Genomic DNA, 17,166 nt, shown 5'->3' on the forward strand with positions numbered 1-17,166 from the left:
TATGAACAAAGCTAGTGGAAGTGATGCAACTCCAGTTGAGCTATATCAAATCCTGAAGACGATGCTGTGAAAGCACTACACTCAATATGCCAGCAAATTTGGAAAACTCAGCAGTGGCCACAGGACTGGAAGAAGTCAGTTTTCATTCCAATCCCAAAGAAAGGCAATGCCAAAGAATGCTCAAACTATCGCACAATTGCACTCATTTCACACGCTACTAAAATAATGCTCAAAATTCTCCAAACCAGGCTTCAACAGTACCTGAAACATGAAATTCTAGATATTCAAGCTGTATTTAGAAAAGGCAGAGGAACTAGGGATAAATTTCCAATGTTCTAATGGATCATAGATAAACAATAGAGTTCCAGAAAAACATCTGCTTCTTCTTTAGTGACTATGCCAAAGTCTTAGACTGTGTGGATCACAAAAAAACTGTGGAAAATTCTTAAGTGATGGGAATACCAAACTACCTTACCTGCCTCCTAAGAAATCTGTATGCAGGTCAAGAAGCAACAGTTAGAACTGGGCATGGAACATTGGACTGGTTCCAAATCGGGAAAGGAGCAATTCAAAGATGCATATTGTCACCCTGTTTAGTTAACATATATGTAGAGTCAGTCAGTCAGTTCAGTCACTCAGTCATGTCTGACTCTTTGTGACCCCATGAATTGCAGTATGCCAGGCCTCCTTGTCCATCACCAACTCCAGGAGTTCACTGAAACTCATGTCCATCGAGTCGGTGATGCCATCTAGCCATCTCATCCTCTGTCATCCCCTTCTCCTCCTGCCCCCAATCCCTTCCAGCATCAGCGTCTTTTCCAATGGGTCAACTCTTCACATGAGGTGGCCAAAGTATTGGAGTTTCAGCTTTAGCATCAGTCCTTCCAATGAACACCCAGGACTGATCTCTTTTAGGATGGACTGGTTGGATCTCCTTGCAGTCCAAGGGACTCTCAAGAGTGTTCTCCAACACCACAGTTTCTTCACAGTCCAACTCTCACATCCATACATGACTGCTGGAAAAACCATATCCTTGACTAGATGGACCTTTGTTGGCAAAGTAATGTCTCTGCTTTTGAATATGCTATCTAGGTTGGCCATAATTTTCCTTTTAAGGAGTAAGCGTCTTTTAATTTCATGGCTGCAATCACCATCTGCAGTGATTTTGGAGCCCCAAGAAACTAAATATGGCACTGTTTCCACTGTTACCCCATCTATTTGCCATGAAGTGATGGGACAAGATGCCATGATCTTAGTTTTCTGAATGTTGAGCTTTAAGCCAACTTTTTCAACTCTCATGTTCCTTTTCACTTTCTGCCATAAGGGTGGTGACGTTTGCATATCTGAGGTGCCGGGAGCCACCACGGGAGATCCCACCCATGACAAGGTCATGTGGAAGAGAACTGTTAAGCAAGGCTTCAGAACTCAAGGGGCTCCCTAGGCTTTCTCAAGCATCTACCCCAAAACCAGAATGTCTGTTTCACTATTTCATGACTTTCACCAACTCCTCTGACATTAACAGGGGGATAACCCTGACCACCTTTCTCTGGAGAAAATCAACTTAGGGCTATAGCTAATAAGTCTCCTGGACATGAGAGGAATATTTCAAATCAAACCCCTTCTGTTAGCATTCTAGCTTGCTCGGCAGGTATATCCAGAATTTTACAGCTACACATGTGATTATTTACAGCCTCCCAACTGTGAGAGGCACGGAAAGCCTAAAACATAGAGCCTTTGAAAGAGTTAAAAGTTATTAGAGTAGTGCTGGTGTAGGATTTCATTATTGGGCCAATGCTTGTTGCTAAGTTCCCATATCTCTTATCCACTGTGCACCTGGGAATGCATTTGTTAACATAGTGAGAATGTAGGAAAAACAAGTGTAGCCTTAAATTTAACCACATTAGATCTTTGAGCTAATTGGTTCTTTCCTGTAACTCACTGCACCTGTACTTTGTGAGAAATGTAACCTTGTTTAGCATTTTCTGAGGCTGACATAGATTAGAAATATAAAGAAAAGACACTTTGAGGGAAAATAAGTTTTCTGTTTGAGCAGCCTTTATCAAAAGAGGGTCATAAAATGTTCACAGGCCTCCAAGGCCAAGATACTGTACACAACATCATTTGTGGGGAAGGTATGCAGAAAAATCCTGGTTTTGATAAGGGCAAAACTGCTAGAATGTTTGGGCTGACTCTGTATGACCTTGCATCTTTCATTTCCCTCTATGTATAAGGCAAGGTATAAAAGTACCTTTTAAAATAAAGCTATTGGGCCTCGCTCACCGAAGCAGCTTGGTCTCCCCGTGTCAATCATTCTCTCTCTCCCTCTCACTCTCTTTTTCAGGCTGATCCCTTGGAGCATAGAGGCTCCCTGTGTTCACTTATTTACCTGGGTTTCTAAGACCTGAACGGGAAGACGTTCTGCGTCTTCACTCCCTCAGGAGACCGGGAGGGCATCTGTGGCCTCAGTGAACAGGGCAAACTTCTTGTCTCAGAGTTTTATTGGCTTTCTATGTAAACCAAGGAATATCAGCTTCTTTATCTCCTCTATTTTCTTATCTTCAACATTCTTTCCTTATCTCTCTCTAAATCAATCACCGATGCCATTTCTCCTTCGGGTTTCCCTGGATCCTGCAGGGGCTGGACCCTGGTGCTGAGGTTATTGATATCTCTCCCAGCAATCTTGATTCAAGCTTGTGCTTCTTCCATCCCAGCATTTCTCATGATGTACTCTATATAGAAGTTAAATAAGCAGGGTGACAATATACAGCCTTGATATGCTGCTTTTCCTATTTGGAACCAGTCTATTGTTCTACGTCCAGTTCTAACTGTTGCTTCCTGACCTGCATATAGGTTTCTCAAGAGGTGGGTAAGGTGAGTACATCATGTGAAATGCTGGTCTGAATGAAGCACAAGCTGGAATCAAGATTGCTGTGAGAATAACCTCAGATATGCAGATGACACCACTCTTCAGGCAGAAAATGAAGAACTAAACAGCCTCTTTATTTAGGATCCAAAATCACTGCAGATGGTGACTGAAGCCATGAAATGAAAAGACATTTTTCCTTGGAAGCAAAGCTATGCCCAATCTAGACAGCATATTAACAAGGAGAGACATTACTTTGCTGACAAATGTCCATCTATTCAAAGCTATGAGTGTTCCAGCAGTCACGTATGGATGTGAGAGTATATATATCTATATAAAGACAGCTGAGTGCTGAAGAATTGAGTTTTGAACTGTGGTGTTGGAAAAGACTCTTAAGAGTCCCTTGAACTGCAAGGAGATCAAACTAGTGAATCCTAAAGGAAATCAGTCCTGAATATTCATTGAAAGTACTGACGCTGAAGCTGAAGCTCCAATATTTTGGCCACCTGATGCTAAAATCTGACTCATTTGAAAGGACCCTGATGCTGGGGATGATTGAAAAGGCAGGAGAGAGGAGGACAGAGAATGAGATGGTTGGATGGCATCACCGACTTGATGGACATGAGTTTGAGCAAGCTCCAGGAGTTGGTGATAGACAGGGGACCCTGATATGCTGCATTCCGTGTGGTAAAAAAGAGTGGGACATGATTGTGGGATTGAACGGAAGTGAATAATGAGTTATATTGTGAATCTTTTCATCTGGTTTTTAGCCATTTGTATGGTTTCTTTGGCAGAAAGTCTATTTAGATTGTCTACTCATTTTTGATTGAGTTTCTTTCTTTTTTTTTTTTTTTAATTGAAGTACAAGAGCTGTTTGTATATTTTGGAGATTAATCCCTTGTTGATCACCTTTTATGTAAATATTTCTCCCATTTTGAAGGTTGTCTGTTCATCTTGTTTATGGATTTCTTTACTGTGCAAAAGCTCTTAAATTTAATTAAGTCCAATTTGCTTATTTTTTCCTGTTTTTATTACTCAGGAAGTGGGTTCAAAAAGAGCTTGCTGTGATTTATGTCAAAGAGTTTTCTGCCTATGTTTTCCTCTAAGAGTTTTATAGTGTCTGGCCTTACAGTTAGATTGTTAAGCCATTTTGAGTTTATTCTGTGTGTGTATTAGGATGTGTTCTAATTTCCATGGAGCTCTCTAGTTTACCAGCACCATTTACTGGATAGACTGTTTTTTCTCCATATTATATTTTTGCCACCTTTGTCGTGTATCAGGCAACTTTGGGGTCTGAGTTATCTCTGGGCTTTCTTTCACATATCCATTTCTGTTTTTGTGCAAGTACCATACTATCTTGATAACTGTAGCTTTATAATAGAGTCTAAAAACAAGAAGCATTATTCCTCCAATTCTGTTTTTCTTCTCAAGATTGCTTTGGCTATTTAGGTTCTTTTGTGTCCCTAAATGAATTTTAAGATTTCTTTGTTCTAATTCAGTGAAAAAATGCCATTGGTAGTTTGACAGGAATTGCATTAAATCTGTAGATGCTTTGGGTGCTATAGTCATTTTCACAATATTAATTCTTCCAGTCCAAGAACATGGTATATCTCTCCATGTGTTTGTGTCATCTATAATTTCTTTCATTACTATCTTATAGTTTCCTGAGTTCATGCTTTTTGCCTTCTTAGGTAAATTTATTCCTAGGTATTTTACTCTTTTTGTTGCTGTGGAAAATGGGATTGTTTCCTTAATTTCTCTTTATCTTTCATTTTTAGTGTGTGGAAATGCAGAAGATAGTGAATTAACTTTGAATCTTGCAAGTTTACCAAATTCATTGATTAGTTCTAACACTTTTCTGGTGATAAGTTTGGAATTTTCAATGTACAGTATCATGTCATCTGCAAACAGTAACAATTTTACATCATTTCTGATTTGGAATACTTTTTTTTTTTTTCTACTCTGATTTTCATGTTAAGACTTCAAAAACTAAATTGAATAATAGTGGCAAGAATGCACATTTTTTCTGATTCTACATTTATTCCTGATTTCACATTTATTCCTGATTCTACAGGAAATGCTTAAATTTATTTTTTTCACCATTGAGAATGCTGTTTGCTGTGCATTTGCTGTATATGGTATCTATCGTGTTGAGACAGATTTCCTCTATGCCCATTCTCTGGAGAGTTTTTATCATAAGTGGGTATTGAATTTTGTCAAATGCTATTTTTGCATCTATTGAGGTGATCATATTGTTTTGTTCTTTAGTATGTTAATGTGATATATCACATTGATTGATTTGTATATACTGTAGAATTGTTTCATCATTGGGGTAAACCCCACTTGATTCTTTTGATGGGTTGTTGGATTCATTGGAAGTAACAAATAGACTCAAGGGATTAGGTCTGATAGACAGAGTCCTACATAGCTATGAACGGAGATTCATGACATGGTACAGGAAGTAACGTGAAATGAAAGTTTCTAAGTCATGTTTGACTCTTTGTGACCTCACAGACTGTATAGTCCATGGAATTCTCCAGGCCAGAATACTGGAGTGGGTAGCCTTTCCCCTCTCCAGGGGATCTTCCCAACCCAGAAATCAAACCCAGGTGGTCTCACACATTGCAGGCAGACTCCTTACCAGCTGAGCCACAAGGGAAGCACAAGAATACTGGGTGGGTAGCCTATTCATTCCCCAGCAGATCTTCCTGACACAGAAATTGAACTATGGTCTCCTGCATTGCAGCAGGTTCTTTACCAACTGAGCTATCGGGGAAGCACTATGGTATAGGAGGCAGATGGTACAAAACCATCCCCAAGAAAAAGAAATACAAAAAGGCAAAATGGTTTTCTGAGAAGGCCTTACAAATAGCTGAGAAAAAAAGAGAAGCAAAAGTCAAAGAGGAAAAGGAAAGGTATACCCATCTAAATGCAGAGTTCCAAGAATATCATGATGGGAATACGGGACCATCTTACCTGCCTCCAGAGAAGCCTATATGCACGTCAAGAAGCAACACATAGAACTGGACATGGAATAACAGATTGGCTAAATTGGGAAAGGAGTATATTAAGGCTGTATATTTTCATCCTGCTTATTTAACTTATATGCAGAGTACATCATGTGAAATGCCAGGCTGGATGAAGCACAAGCTGGAATCAAGATTGCCAGGAGAAATACAAATAATTTCAGACATGCAGATGACACTATCTTTATGGCAGAAAGTGAAGAGGAACTTAAAGAGCCTCTTGATGAAAGTGAAAGAGGAGAGTGAAAAAGTTGGCTTTCCCATCACTTCATGGCAAATAGATGGAGAAACATTGGTAGATTTTATTTTCTTGGGCTCCAAAATCACTGCATATGGTGACTGCAGCCATGAAATTAAGAGACATTTGCTCCTTGGAAGAAAAGCTATGACCAACCTAGATAGCATATTCAAAAGCAGAGACATTACTTTGCTGAAAAAGTCTGTCTAGTGAAAGCTGTGATTTTTCCAGTAGTCATGTGAGAGTTGGACCATAAAGAAGAGCATCCTCTTTCACTTCCAATACTTTGACCACCTGATGCAAAGGGCTGACTCATTAGAAAAGATTGAAGGCAGGAGGAGAAGGGGATGACAAAGGATGAGATATTTGGATCATATTACCGACTTGGCGGACATTAGTTTGAGCAAATTCTGGGAGTTGGTGATGAACAGGTAAGCCTGGCATACTATACCAGTTTGGTCACAAAGAGTCAGAGACGACTGATTGACTGAATTGAACTGAACTACAAAAAAGAATATATCACAAATGGGACAGTTCTTACCAAGCACCTACTGAACACTAGCAGAGGACCACACATCCTTAAAAGGGCAAGAAAAATGCCTACACCACTGGGTAAGATGAAAGAAATGAAGAAAAAAGTGGAAACAGGGTGGGACCTACACCTCTAGTGGGGAGATGTAACAAAGGAGAGGTCTCAGCACTCAGTGAAGCCCCCTCACAGGTGGGGAGAACAGCTAGCATAGAAAGGGAGCTTAGGGCCATGGAAGGGAGTGCAACTGATTTGTGAAAGGCAAAAGGTGATGGTCCACACTTCAGCCCTGTATGTCCCAGCCTGAGATGTATGTCTTTTGGTACTGAGGGGCTGGGTGCTGGAACGTAGGGTCTGGAGAGCAGACCCTGAGAAACAACAGCTGATGGCTGCAAAGAGACTACCTGAAGGAATGGGAATGAGGAGCTCCACAAGTGGGAAAATTTGTGAAAGAACTCTGGACCACCATCAAAGCAGCCCACCATTGTTAAGTGGTGCAGAAGGGGCAGGACCACCATTGCAGACTCATTCCCCATGTACTAGTACCTGCCTCCATGGGCCTAAGAGTGATGCCCAACTGAATAGGCTCACCCACCCCTCCTACCCAGGTCTGCAACAGTCCCACCAACCCTGGTAGGCTTTCTTGCCCTTCCTGCCAGTCCTGCCAAACTGCATCATGTTCATCACCACATCTGTCCCTGCCCACCAAGGTGGAAATATGTCCTCTGGGGCAGCCTTGGAAGCAGATACAGGTGGGAAAAATACACACAAAGATGGTGCTGAAATCACAGTGGTTGGCTGTTCAACTAAGGAAGAAAAGACGAAAGCTCTCCCTGTGACTGCAGGAACCTTGAGTTCAAACCTCATTCTGCAGGCTTTGTAAACTCAATGCCTGTGGAAAATCTGAAACAATGTGCTCCTGCAGCTGACATGGGTCTACTTTACCAGCTGTAGACACTGTGGAAATCACACACAGGTAGTGGACCAAGTAAAAATTTGAGCTGCCTCCATAGTTACCCCAGTAGGTCCAGTATATAATTACTGCAGTCCTGAGACTTGACTATGTTGGATCTGTGCTGGTAGACTTGTGAAAACAGTGCTTGGGAGATACCAGGGCCTACTGCTGGCATACCCATTATTACGGTGGTGGGTGCCGAGTGCATTTCCAAGAAGAGTGTAATTTGTGAGCCAGCACGATGGGTAAAAAGTGACACAGCAAATTACACTCACAGATGAACAATTCCAGAAGTAGAAAAGGTCGTGGCTTCTCACCTAGTGGGAATGATCCAATCCTGCCTATCTCACAGCTCAGAAACATATTCAGAAGTGTCTACTCCAATAACTAGGGAAAAAAACCCTGCCCCTGACAGGGCAATAAGAAGCACAGAACAAAGGGGAGACCCTGCTCAATATCCAGGCATGCACATATCATCACAATGCCAATCAATTTCACTATCAAGACGATAACAATCAGCATACATTGAGGAAAGATGTGGCAGACATTCATACTAAAAACATCCTTGCACCAAAAAACATTAAACATACAGAAATTACACAAGGACATTCCCACATAAAAATAGTCTTTCAAGACAGTCTGAGGGTCAGTCACTGGGAGGAAGAGTCCTTAGAGCATTTGGCTTTAAAGTCCAGTGGGGCCTGAGTTCAGAGTCTTCACAAGGCATGGAGAAAAAGAGACTCCACTTTTGGAAGGTGCACAAAAGACATCACATGCTTTGGGACCCAGAACAAAGCTGACCTCCATAAAAACTTAACTTGGGGTTTGGGAGAGTATTGTGGGGAGGCAGAGATTAGCTGTAGCTCACTGTATGGGCAAGGGCACTGGTGGCAGAGGACCCATAGAATGTTGATCAGTGTGAGCTCTCCTGGAGGCTCCCTATTTCAGCACCTAGACCTGGCCACACCCAAAAGTGTACAGTCACCAGAGTTGGCACACATAGGAAGAACAACCTGCAAGCTGGGAATATAGCCCCACTCTTCAGCAGACAGGTTGCCTAAAGTTGTATTGTACTCACTGTTTCCTCAAAACACATCCTTTTGATATTAGAGGGACAAGATCCACCTACACCTACAAGAGGGTAGGCACCCTCCCACAAGGAAGCCTTCAAGAACCCCAATATCAACCACTTACACTAAGGCAGACATCTTGTAGGCAAGTGAGTGAAGTGAAGTCACTCAGTCGTGTCCGACTCTTTGCGACCCCGTGGACTGTAGCCCACCAGGCTCCTCCGTCCATGGGATTCTCCAGGCAAAAATACTGGAGTGGGTTGCCATTTCCTTCTCCAGGGGAACTTCCTGACCCAGGGATTGAACCCAGGTCTCCCACATTGCAGGCAGACACTTTAACCTCTGAGCCACCAGGGAAGCCCACCAGGGAAGCCTCTTGTAGGCAAGAGGGCCTACAATCTTGCAGCCTGTGGAAAGAAGACCAAAAATACACAAAGGTAGACAAGAGGAAATGATATAGAAATATGTTATACGTGAAGGAACAAGATAAAAAATTACAAGAACAACTAAATCAAGTGGAGATAGGCAATCTATCTGAAAAATAATTCAGAGTAATAATAGTAAAGATGATCTAAAATCTCAGAAAATGAATAGAGGCAAAGATTGAGAAGATATAAGAAATGTTTAACAAGGAGCTAGAAGATTTAAAGAACAAACAGAGTTGAACAACAAAATAATTGAAATTAAAAATACACTAGAAACAATCAATAGTAGAAGAACTGAAGCAGAGGAGCAAATAACTGAGCTGGAAGAAAGAATGGTGGAAATCATTGCCACAGAACAGAATAAAGAAAAAAGAAACAAGAAATGAGAACAGTTTCAGACCCATCTGGGGACAACATTAAGTGCACCAACATTTGAATTATGGGGAATCCAGAAAAAAGAAGAAAAACAGGAAAAAAAAAAAAGAAAAAGCCAAAAACATTTCTAACTTGAGAAAGAAAATAGTCACTCAAGTACAGGAAGTGCAGAGAATTCCACAGAAGATTGAACACAAGGAGGAATATGCAGAGACTAATATTAATCAAACTAACAAAAACTAAATACAAAGAAAAATACTAAAAACATTAAGGGAAAAAGCAACAAGAAATATATATGGGCATCCTCATAAGGTTATCAGTTGATTTTTCAGCAGAAATTCTCCAGGCCACGTGAGTACCATGATATAGTTAAAGTGATGAAAGGGGAAAACCTACAATCAAAAAATACACAGAAACCTTTAATAGAGATGCTAGGGAGATGTCAAAAGCTTTAAGACATGTAAAAGCTAAGAGAATTCAGCATCAGGAAACCAGATTTACATGAAATGTTAAAGGAACTTGCATGAAAGAGAAAAAACCAGCAAGTGAAAACAGTGTTGTACACGTATAGACTACTCAGTTCAGTTCAGTTGCTCAGTAGTGTTGGACTCTTTGCAAGTCCATGGACTGCAGCACTCCAGGCTTTCCTGTCCATCATCAACTCCTGGAACTTGCTCAAACTCATGTCCATCAAATCAGTGATGCCGTCCAACCATCTCATCCTCTGTCGTCCCCTTCTATCCCTGCCTTCAGTCTTACCCAGCATCAGGGTCTTTTCCAATAAGTCAGTCCTTAGCATCCGATGGCCAAAGTATTGGAGCCTCAGCTTCAGCAACCGTGAAGTGAAGTGAAATCACTCAGTCGTGCCCGACTCTTTGTGACTTCATGGACCATAGCCTACCAGGCTCCGCGGTCCATGGGATTTTCCAGGCAAGAATACTGGAGTGGGCTGCCATTTCCTTCTCCAGAGGATCTTCACAACCCAGGGATCAAACCCACCCGGGTCTCCTGCATTGCAGACAGACACTTTACCATCTGAGCCACCAGGGAAACTGTCCTTCTAATGAATATTCAGGTATGATTTCCTTTAAGATTGCCTTGTTGAATCTCCTTGCAGTCCAAGAGACTCTCAAGAGTCTTCTCCAACAACGCAGTTCAAAAACATCAATTCTTTGGCACTCAGTTTTCCTTATGGCCCAACTCTATGCTCCAATTTCCATACATGACTATTGGAAAAACCATAGCTATGACTAGATGGGCCTTTGTTGGCAAAGTGATGTCTCTGCTTTCTAATATGCTATCTAGGTTGATCATAGCTTTTCTTCCAAGGAGCATGCATCTTTTCATTTCATGGCTGCAGTCACCATCTCCAGTTATTTTAGAGCCCCGCAAAATAAAGTGTGTCACTGTTTCCATTGTTTCCCCGTCTATTTGTCATGAAGTGATGGGACCAGATCCCATGATCTTAGTTTTTTAAATGTTGAGTTTTAAGCCAGCTTTTTCACTATCCTCTTTCTGTTTCATAAAGAGGCTCTTTAGTTCCTCCTTGCTTCTTGCCATAAGGGTGATGCCATCTGCATATCTGAGGTTATTGATAATTCTCCTGGCAATCTTGACTCCACCTTGTGCTTCATGCAGCCCAGCATTTCACATGACATACTCTGCATATAAATTAAATAAACAGGGTGACAATATACAGCCTTGACATACTCCTTTCCCAATTTGGAACCAGTCTGTTGTTCCATGTCCAGTTCTAACTGTTACTTCTTGACCTGAATAAAGATTTCTCATGAGGCAGTTAAGGTGGTCTCGTATTCTCATCTCTTGAATAATTTCCCACACTTCATTGTCATTCACACAGTCAAAGGCTTTGGAGTACTCAATAAAGCAGAAGTAGATGTTTTTCTGGAACTCTCTTGCTTTTTTGATGATCCAGCGGATGTTGGCAATTTAATCTCTGGCTCCTCTGCCTTTTCTAAATTCAGCTTGAACATCTGGAAGCTCTCAGTTAATGTACTATTGAAACCTCACTTGAAGAATTTTGAACATTGATTTGCTAGCTTGTGAGATGAGTGTAAATATGCAGCAGTTTGAGCATTCTTTGGTATTGCCAATCTTTGGGATTGGAATGAAAACTGACCTTTTCCAGTCCTGTGGCCACTGCTGAGTTTTCCAAACTTGTTGGCATATTGAGCGTAGTGCTTTCACAGCATCATCTTTTAGGATTTGAAATAGCTCAGCTGGAATTCCATCACCTACATTAGTTTTGTGTGTAGTGATGCTTTCTAAAGCCCATCTGACTTTGGACTCCAGGATGTCTGGCTCTAGGTTAGTAATCACATCATCATGGTTATCAGGGTCATTAAGATCTTTCTTGTATAGTTCTGTATATTCTTGCCACCTCTTCTTAATATCTTCATCTTTTGTTGGTCCATATTGGTTTTGTCCTTTATTGTGCACATCTTTGCATTTAATGTTCCCTTGCTTCTCGGCCTTTTGGCTGAGGTTGCAGACGGCTGAGGTGGCAGACAGCTGAGGTGGCAGACGGGAAAGCATCTGTCTATGATGTGGGAGACTCGGGTTCGATCCCTGGGTCAGGAAGATTCCTTGGAGAAGGAAATGGCAATCCACTCCAGTACTTCTGCCTGGAAAATCTCATGAACAGAGCAGCCTGGTAGGCTAAAGTCCATGGGGTCGCAAAGAGTCAGACACGACTGAGCGACTTCACGTTCGTTACATTCTGGCATCTCTAATTTTCTTGAAGAGATCTCTAGTCTTTCCCATTCTGTTGTTTTCTTCTATTTCTTTGCATTGATCACTGAAGAAGGCTTTCTTATCTCTCCTTGGTAATCTTGGATCTCTGCTTTCAGATGGGTATATCTTTCCTTTTCCCCTTTGCCTTTCAATTATCTTCTTTTCTTAGCTCTTTGTAAGCCCTCCTCAGACAGCTATTTTGGCTTTTAGCACTTCTTTTGCTTGGGAATGGTCTTGATCACTCCCTTTGCTCAATTTCTTAAACTTCCATCCATAGTTCTTCAGGCAATCTGTCTGTCAGATCAAATCCCTTGAATCTATTTGTCACTTCCACTGTATAATCGTAAGGGATTTAATTTAGGTCATACCTGAAAGGTCTATTGGTTTTCCCTACTTTCTTCAATTCAAGTCTGAATTTTGCCATGAGACATTCATGATCTGAGCCACAGTCACTCCCAGTCTTGTTTTTGCTCACTGTATAGAGCTTCTTAATTTTTGGCTGCAAAGTATATAATCAGTCTGATTTCATTTGGTATTGACTATCTGGTGATGTCTGTGTGTAGAGTCTTATCTTGTGTTGTTAGAAGAGGGTGTTTGCTATGACCAGTGGGATTTCTTGGCAAAGCTGTTAGCTTTTGCCCTACTTCAAGGCCAAACTTGCCTGATACTCCAGCTATCTCTCAACGTCCCACTTTTGTATTCCAATCCCCTATGATGAAAAGGACTTCTATTCTTTTGGTGTTAGTTCTAGGAGGTCATGTAGGTCATCATAAAACTGTTCAACTTCAGTTTCTTTGGCTTTAGAGTTTGAGTCATAGACTTGGATTACTGTGATACTGAGTGGTTTGCTTTGGAAACAAAGATCATTCTATCATTTTGGAGATTGCACCCAAGTATTGCATTTCAGACTCTTTTGTTGATATAGACTACTAGTGGGTATAGACCTCAAGTAGTTGATATAGACTACTATTTCATTGGAAATGCAAACCAAAAAACTACAATATATACACACACAAACAGATAAAACAGTTCAAACACAACACCAAAGATAGTCATCAAATTACAAGAGAACAAAAGTAGATAAAAAAAATTTTTTAAGCAAATCCAAAACAATTTTTAAAAATGTCCATAGGAACATACATATCAATAATCACCTTAAATATAAATGGATTTAATGCTTAAACCAAAAGAAATAGACTGCTTGAATGAATATAAAAATAATACCCAAATATATGCTATCTACAAGAGACCCACTTCAGATCTAGGTACATGTACTGAACTTGATAGAATGGAAAAAGCTATTCCATGTGAATGGAATCTAAAATAAAGCTGGAGTAGCAATACTCAAACCAGAAAAAGAAAAATAAGAAAAAAAAAAAAAGTTAAAATAAAGACTGTTACAAGAGTGAAGGAAGAACACTACATAATGATAATGAGCAATGGATCAATTCAAAACTGGAAATATAATGCACCCAACAAAGGAATACTACATATATAACTCAACTGCTAACAGGTTTAATAGAAGAAATCAACAGTAACACAGAAGTATTGGAGGTGTTAAATATTCTATGTACTCCAATAGACAGATCATACAGAAAGAAAATTAATACAGAAACACATGGCTTAAATGATGCATCAGACCAGATAGACTTAATTGATATTCATAAAGCATTCCATCCAAAAGCAGCAGAATACACTTTCTTCTCAAGTGCATACAGGATATCATCAAGGAGAGATGACTTCCTGGGCCACAAATCAAGCCTCAATACCTTTAAAAACATTTAAATGACATCAAGCAAACTTTTCTTACTACAACATTACCAGATTAGAAATCAATTACAGGGGAAACCCTGTTAAACAAGAAAAAACACAAACACATAGATGCTAAAGAATGTGTTCTTAAAAGACCAAGAATCACTGAAGAAATAAAAGAAGAAATTTAAAAACAATTAAAAACCTAGAGGAAAACAACAACAACAAAAACAACAGTTCACAACCCATAAGATTCACTGAAAAGAATCCTAAAAGGAAAGTTTATAGCAATATGAACCTATCTCAGATAACAAACAAAAGAATCTCAAATTTAAAAACTACCCTTATACCTAAAACAACTAGAGAAAGAACAAACAAAACTCAACGTTAGTAAAAGGAAAAAAATCAGAAAGATCAAAGCAGAAATAAATGAAACAGAGGCAAAGAAAATGATAGCAAACATTAATGAAACTAAAAGCTGGTTCTTTGTGAACATAAACAAAATTGATAAATCTTCAGCCAGACTCAGCAAGAAAAAAATAGGGACTGAGCTCAAATCAATGAAATTACAAATTAAAAAAGGAGAGGTTACAATGGACTCCACAGTAATACAAAGGATCATAAGATGCTACTAAAAGAAACTACACACCAATAAAAAGGAAAACTTGGAAGAAATGGAAAGATTGTTAGAAAGATACAAGCTTCCAAGACTAAACCAGAAGGAAATAGAAAATACTAACAGAACAATCACAAGTAATGAAATCTAAACTCTTATTAAACATCTTTCAGCAAACAAAGTCCAGGACCAGATGGATTCACAGGTGAATTCCATCAAGTATTTAGAGAAAAGTTAAGAATAATCTTTCTGAAACTTTCCAGAAAATTGCAGAGGAGGAAACACTTCCAAGTTCATTCTAAAAGGCCATGATCACACTGATAACAAAACCAGACAAAGATATTACAAAAAAAGAAAATTATAGATCAATATTGCTGATGAACACAGATGCAAAAATCCTCAACAAAATACTAGCAAACCAAAGATAACAACTCATTAAAAGAATCGCAAACAATGATCAAGTGGCGTTCATCCCAATAAATTCTTCCATATAAGCAAGTCGATCAATGTGATACATGATACTAACAAATTGAAGAAGAAAAACAATATGATCATCTCAATAGATGCAGAAAAAGCTCTTAACAAAATTGAACACAAATTTATGATAATTCTCCATAAAATGGATGTAGAGTGCAGCTACCTCAATATAACAAAGACTATATATGACAAACCAACAGCTAAGGTCATTCTCAATGTTGGAAAACTGAAAATATTTCCTCTAAAATCAGGAACAAGACTATGATTTCCACTCTTACCACTTTTATTCAACATAGGTTTGGAAGTCCTATCCATGGCAATCAGAAAAGAAAAAGAAATCCAAATTTGAAAATAAGACATAAAACCCTCTGCTTGCAAACAGCAGTACACATTGAAAATTCTAAAAACTCTACCAGAAAACTATTCAATACTGGAGTTTATGAATTAATCTGGTAAAGTTTCAGGGTACAAAATTAATACACAGAGATCTCTTGCATTCCTATACACTAACAACAAAAGATCAGAAAGAGAGATTAAGGAAACAATCACATTACATCAAAAATAATAAAATACCTAGGAATAAACAGCTACCTAAGGGGGAAATGCCTGCACTCAGAAAACTTTAAGATCCTGATGAACAGAATCAAAGATGACACAAACATAGAGAGCTATACCAGTTCTTAGATTGGAAGAATCAGTATTATCAAAATGACTATACTATGCAATGCAATCTACAGTTTCAAAGAAATTGCTATCAAATTACCAGTGGTATTTTTCACAAAATTAGAAAAAAAAATCACAATTTATATGGAAACACAAAAGACCACAAATAGCTAATGCAATCTTGAGAAAGAAGAACAGTTGGAGAAATCAATTTCCCTAACTTAAGACTACACCACAAAGTTACAGTAATCAGGACAGTATAGTACTGGCACAAAAACAGAAATATAGATAAATAGAATAGGATAGAAGCCCAGAGATAAATCCACACAACTACTGTCACCTACTCTATGACAAAGGAGGCAAGGATATACAGTGGAAGAAATAAATAAGTGGTGCTTGGAAAACTGAACAGCTACATGTGAAAGAATCAAATTGGAACATTCTCTAACACTATACACAAAAATAAACTAAAAATAGATTAAAGACCTACATGTAAGGCCAGACACTATAAAACTCTTAGAGGAAAACATATGAAGAACATTTTCTGACATAAATCACAGCAAAATCTTTTCTGACTCATCTCCTAAAGCAATGAAAATAAAAACAAGAATAAGCAAATGAGAACTAATTAAACTTAATAGCTTTTGCACAGCAAAGGAAATCATAACACAACAAAAAGAGAACCCACAGAATGAGAGAAAATATTTGCAAATGAAGCAACTAACAAGGAATTAATTTCCAAAATATACAAGCAGCTCATGCAACTCAAGAACAGCAACAACTAATTAACAACCCAATCAATAAATGAGCAGACTGTCTAAATAGACATTTCACTGAAGAAACCATACAGATGGCTATATAAGCACATGAAAAGGTGTTCAGCACCACTAATTATTAGTGAAATACAAATCAAATCTACAGTGAGTTATCATCTCATGTGATTCAGAATGACCATCACTAAAGGAGAGGACTTATGTATACCTATGGCTGATTCATGTTGATATTTGGTAGAAACCAACACAATATTGTAAAGCAATTATCCTTCAATGAAAATTAAATAAACTTAATTTTTAAAATCTACAAACAATAAATGTTGGAGAGGGTGTGTAGAAAATGGAACCCTTCTATACTGTTGGTGGGAATGTAAATTGAGACACATACATAGTGTCTCCATTATAGACACTATGGAGGACAGTATGAATGTTCCTTAAAAAAATAAAATAAAATTAGCATATATATGTCCCAGCAATCCTTCTCTTGGGCATATATCTGGAGGAAAAGCATAATTCTAAAAGCTACATGCATCTCAGTGTTCATTGTGGCACTATTTACAATAGCCAGGACATGTAAGCAGTCATGATGTCCACCAATAGAGGAATGGATATTCCTTTATTGGAATGGATATTCCAATAATAGTGGAATA

The sequence above is a fragment of the Budorcas taxicolor genome, chromosome 17 (assembly GCF_023091745.1).
Source record: "Budorcas taxicolor isolate Tak-1 chromosome 17, Takin1.1, whole genome shotgun sequence".
Taxonomy (NCBI): Eukaryota; Metazoa; Chordata; class Mammalia; order Artiodactyla; family Bovidae; genus Budorcas; species Budorcas taxicolor.